Source organism: Antechinus flavipes, chromosome 2 (genome assembly GCF_016432865.1).
Source record: "Antechinus flavipes isolate AdamAnt ecotype Samford, QLD, Australia chromosome 2, AdamAnt_v2, whole genome shotgun sequence".
NCBI classification, from domain to species: domain Eukaryota; kingdom Metazoa; phylum Chordata; class Mammalia; order Dasyuromorphia; family Dasyuridae; genus Antechinus; species Antechinus flavipes.
In genome coordinates this window covers 523,545,845-523,551,844 of record NC_067399.1, presented here as the reverse complement: position 1 = coordinate 523,551,844, position 6,000 = coordinate 523,545,845, and positions in this window count along the sequence as shown.

Below are 6,000 nucleotides of genomic sequence, written 5' to 3'. Positions count from 1 at the left end.
AATCAAGGAAAACATAAAATGGTAAACATAATAATATGGGGAGATGCTATACCTGAACCCTACTATCATCAAGACTTATAGAGGTAGTCTAATTAGATAGAAGACCTGGGAATGGGGCAATCAGGTGCAGCAATCTGGCTTTGGACACTAGCTGTGTGACCTTGGGTGATTACTTAACCTCATCTGCCTCAACTATAAAATGGGGATAATAACACCTATCTCACAGGATTGTTGTGAGTATTGAATGAGATCATATTTGTAAAATGCTTAGCACACTGACTGACACATAGTAGATACTTAATAAACATTTCTTCTTTCATTCTCCCTTTCAACCTGCCCCATTCTTGATTTTAAGAGCAAATGAAAAGGGAAAGGAAGAAGAGAAATAGAATAGGGAGGGAAAAACGGAGAGGAGGGTTAGGGAAATTGTCTCATATGATCTGAATACATAAACAAAATTAAATAGAAAAGAAGGATATGTTAGGGGATTTAGCTGACACCCAAATTTCACATTCACTTAAACTAGTCAAAAAGGAGCACGCACACACACACACACACACACACACACACACATGAACTGACTACAGAAATACATTTCATACAACAGGAAAGTAGGAGAGAAAGGGGAGAAAGAAGGAAATGGAGGGAGGATAAATTAAGAGGGATTAGTACTAAACAAAACAAACTCTAAAGATGTGCAAAAATATTTTTAAATTTTAATTTATTTTTTGTTACATTGAAAGTTCTGAACTGTCTTCCTTCCTTCCCCCCTCCATACTAGAAAAGGCCATTTCAGACAGATACATATAGACACACACACATGTGTGTATACATCCATACTTCTATTTATCTTTATAACTTTGCATCCTTTTATCAGTTATTTCTGTGGGCCTGGATAGTATCTTTCTTCATTTACCCTTTCTAGTTGATTTGGATATTTATAATACTCAGAATAGTTTATGTGTTCACAATTTTTCTTTGAACAATATTGCTATTGTTGTATACAACACTACTTTGGTTCTACTTATTTCACTTTTTCTTATTTCACGGAAGTCTTTCTATGCTTTTCTAAAATTAACCTGCTCATCATTTCTTTTTAAAAATTAAATCTAATTTTATTAATTTTTCTTTTTTTAGGTTACCCATGTACATTCTTTTTTTAAAAACATATTTCCATATGAGTAATGTTGGGAGAGAAAAATCAGAACAAAAGAGAAAAATCATAAGAGGGGAAAAAAAGGTGAAAATAAGTATGATTCAATTGCATTCAGTTTCAATAGCTCTCTCTCTCTGGATATAGATGACATCTTCCATCCAAAGTCAATTGGAATTGCATTGGATCACTGAATTGCAGAGAAGAGTCAATCCTACTGTTGACTATCCCACAATCTTTTTGTTGCTGTGTACAATGTTTTCCTGATTCTGCTTGCTTCACTCAGCATCAGTTAATGTAAATCTTTCTAGGCTTTTTAAAAATCAGACTGTTCATCATTATAGAATAATAATATTCCATTACTTTTATAAATCATAATTTATTCAGTCATTCCCCAGTTGATGGGCACCACCTCATTTTCCAATTCTTTGCCACCACAAAAAGCTGCTCATCATTTCTGATAGCACAGTAATTAGTATTCCAATATACAAAAATTTTATAGTACTTTTTTTGTAGTGGCAAATAATTAGAAACTGAATGCAATTCCATCATTTGGGGAATGATCAAACAAATTAAAGTATTATAAGTGTGATAGAATACTACAGTGCTGTCAGAAATGATGAAGGAAATGGTTTCAGAGAAACTTGAAAGATTTGTATGAATTGATCCAGAGTGAAGTAAGTAGAACCAAGAGAACAATCTATATAAAAACAACAATATAGTCAAATGACTTTAAAAGAATTAAAAACTCTGATCAGTGTAATAAGCAACCATGATTCTATGAGACTAATGATAAAACATGCTACTTCCTGAGAGAAATGACTCAAAATGCAAATACATATAAATTATCTATACATATACACATACACATACATATACATATATACATGTATATATGCATAAAATATACACCCATATATATGTCTCCAATGTATTTTGTTGTTTTTGACTATATGTATTTGTAACAGGAATTTTGTTTTTCCTCAGCTGGGGTAGAGGAAAGGGGTGAGGTGGACAGAAGGCAAATTGTTGAAATTATCAAGTAGAAAAGAGTAATTGACAGTGTCAGGAAGGATGAAGAATGAAAAAAGAACATTTGAGTTGGAGATGAAGAGATCATTGGTAATTTTGGGAGGAATTTCAATTGTATAATGAAGTTGGAAGCCAGATTATAGAAAATTTAGGAGTAAAGAGAAAGTAAAAGTAAGTAGCTTAGATGATTTTCTTAAGGGGATTAAATAAGGAAGGCAGGGGAGGGAAGACATAGCATCATAGCATGAGGGATGACTGGATCAGGTGAAGAAGGGTTTTTAGAAACTAGGGAAACATGGACATGTTTGTAGATAGCATGGAAGAAGCCAGTAACCCTATAGGTTTAGATTGAAAATTAGAAGATGATAGGGATGGCAATCTGCTGGAGAAAATGGGACAAGAGGGAATCAATAGTACATGTAGAAAAATTATTTAAAAAATACATTTTTACATAAATATATAAATATAACTATATATAAATAGTATGTCATATAGATATACAGAAGATAGTAGAGGAGAATTTCTGAGTGATATGAGGTGAGAAGGAAAGTATAAGAGGAAATTTTTTGAAAAATAGCCTTTATTGGAGGTCCAGTAAACTTGCCGATGCGTTCCTCTAAAGTAAGTTATTTTTTTTTGGGGGGGGGGTAAATTTGTTTTTAACAAACCATGGATATCATTCCTTCTGTCTTCCTTTACTTTGCCTAAACACCTGACTTTCTTTTCAATCATATACTTTCAGCATGATTTTTCTGCCACATTTTATACATAGATCATCATACTATGTTATCTGCTGCTTTTGTGGTTTCCAGAATCCAGACACCAGTACCTGGAATTGTTATCTCTTCTTGTGAGCAGATGATGATGATACAAGGAGACTGAGGGGCAGTTGTTGTTCTCTGATCTCCCCACTGAGAGGCTGTTGCGTGATCTGATCTCTCTCTTCTTCCTTCTGCCTCTAATTTATCTCATTCCCAGTCCATAAGCAACTATTGTGTCAGTAAAGGCTGCTCCACAACTCCCTCAAGTGTCACAATCCACAGCTGCAAAGGCTCTTGGACAATTGACCTGCCCTTTCACCCAGGCATGGTCCTTAACAATACTATGTACTATTTACACTTATTATTCTTCAGATAACTCACAATTTTGCTTTTTCAGACACTATAATATACTATGATTTGCAGTCATCTATTATCACTAGAAAATACTAGTATAAAAAAGTAAGTTTTTGTTTCAGGGAGTAATGTGGGAATGTTGAAAGTATCATAGTGTCTTACATGCAATAATAATTCATAAAGATCATCTGCTAAAGGAGTAGAGGAATTGTCATCTATGTAAATTGGAAGGAGAGATAGCAGGAAAACCTCAAACCTTTGAAGTTTTGAGGCAAGTAAAGTGTAATATTGCTATTACCCTAGGTTCTACCACCAAATGTAATATTATTTCTGTGAGAAGATATTTTCTTAATTATACCTGGGGCATCAGGAACACATCCTTAGATCTTTAATAGCTTCAAGATGTGAGACTCTTCCCTTCCCCCGAAAGGCAATAATGATTCTTCTTACTCTTTCTTATGGGGGAGTAAGTGCCACAAACAGACTACTAGTTCCCATTAGCACTATTTAAAAATATAGTTTTTATTTACATCTTTGGAATTTTTTAAACCTTCATTTTAAAATGTATCCTTTGCTTCCTACCTCCCCAATGAATCATATCTTGTAACAAAAAAAGCAAAAAAAGTAGTTAGCAAATTAACAACATATTAAGTTTATATGTACAGTATATACAACGTTGCACACTCATAGCTATCCATCTTCCCAGTAGGACTATTAAAAACTCTTTTGGTAGGGTGGGTGGAAAAATGGTTCTTAAAAGGCATCATTTTCTAGGGAATTAGGCCTGTGGCTTCCAGGGGCTCAAGACTCTTGTAAATTTGGGAACATATGAGGATTTCTAAGACAGGAAAGTCCAAGGTGGCTGAACCTATCTTATATTAGTTGATAATATATTCTTTGAGGACTGTACTGAGGCAGGGTAAGGATTACAGGGCAAGATCTACAGAAATATTCACTAGGTGTAGTAGCAGCAAGAATTCCCTCAATTTGGGGGAAGAGGAAGTATCTGATACCGACATAATGAATAATTTTTAAAATTTGGAAGTAAAAATAAAGTGAAAAATAGTTGACTTTGATCTGCATTCATTTACTCAGTCTTCTCTATGGAGGTAGATAGCATTTTTCATCATAAGAATTTGGAATTATTTTGGATCATTGTATTAATTTGAATATCTAAGTCTTTCATAGCTGATCATAACATAGGAGGCTCTGGAAAACTGGGAAGGGGTGGGAAGAATTAGGAACACTCCTACTTCTGAGACTCACAGGAATACATGTACTAAGCAAAGTGCAGTTTATAGCGGTTGACCACAAGATGGTGCAAAAAAAGCACAAAAGAACATGAAGATCAGAAGATTGTTGAATCCTATTTTGTAATTTTACAGATGAGGAATATTGGGCCCAGAGATATTAAATAGTTTGCCCATGGTCACATAATTCATAATGGGCAGATCCTGGACACAACTCAGATCTTCTGACTCTAAATCCACAATGGTATGAGATTTTATTGTAGGTTGAATTCTACTTTTTGAAACAATTAGTGCTTCTTCCCCCATCCCATCCATGACATTTTCTATTCAAATATATATATGTATACATATACATAACATGCAAAAACATGCACATAGATAAGTAAATACTATATATATGTAGTATATATGAATATCAAATATAGAAATGTTTATAAATGTACACTTATACATAAATATATAAACATAATTATTTATATATAATAGTATATATAGTAAGTACCATGTAAATCACACACACATACAAATAGGGAGAGAGAGAGAGAAACAGAAAGAGAGAGAGAGAAAGAGAGAGAGAATGGGGAGAGGAGAGAAAGAGGGAGGAATTGAAGGAGGAGGCGAGAAAAAGGGAGGGAGAGGGAAGGAGGAAGGAAAGGAGAGTGGGGGAAAAGAAAGAGAGAGACAGAGACAGAGACAGACAGACAGACAGAGAGGGAAAGACAGAGAGAAAGAGAAAGAGAGAAAAAGAGAGAAAAAGAAACAGAGAGAAAGAAAGAGAGAGAAGAGGCAAACAGACAGACAGAGACAGAGAAAGACAAAGAGAGAGATAAAGACAGAGTCTAGTATAGTGCCAAGCACATGAATAGGAATAGGAACTTAACCTTTAATTTCATTTGCATAAGGAACTTCTAGGTGAGGGAACTTTCTCAAGCAATGCAAATCATCTCTGCAATTTATACAATCTGAGATGGCTGCCCAGGGTATGGAAATATTAAATGATTTGTACAAGGTTATATCATGAATAAATGTCAAATGTGAGATGTTGAACTCAGATTTTTTTGGCTTCATAAGTAAACTTTCTAACTACTATAGCACACTGACTCTTTTTTGCCTAGTATGTTACTGGTACTTAAAAAAAAATTGTTAAATTGAATTGAAAATGCTTTTATAAATATTATTCCATTTGGTCAAAAACCAAGGCACAAAAAGATCAAGAATCAACTCAACCCATTTACACAAGAAGTAATTGAGAGCCACTAGGTGGCACAGTGGATAGAGGACCAAAAGGAGGTCAGCGGGCCCTGAGTTCAAATTTGAACTTAGACCCTCACTTGGCTGTGTGACCCTGGGCAAGTCACTTAACCCCAATTGCCTCAGCAAAAAAAAAAAAAAAAAAAAGTGACTGAGTTGAGTCAAATCTCTTGACTCCTATTCTAATGCTCTTGCTAAA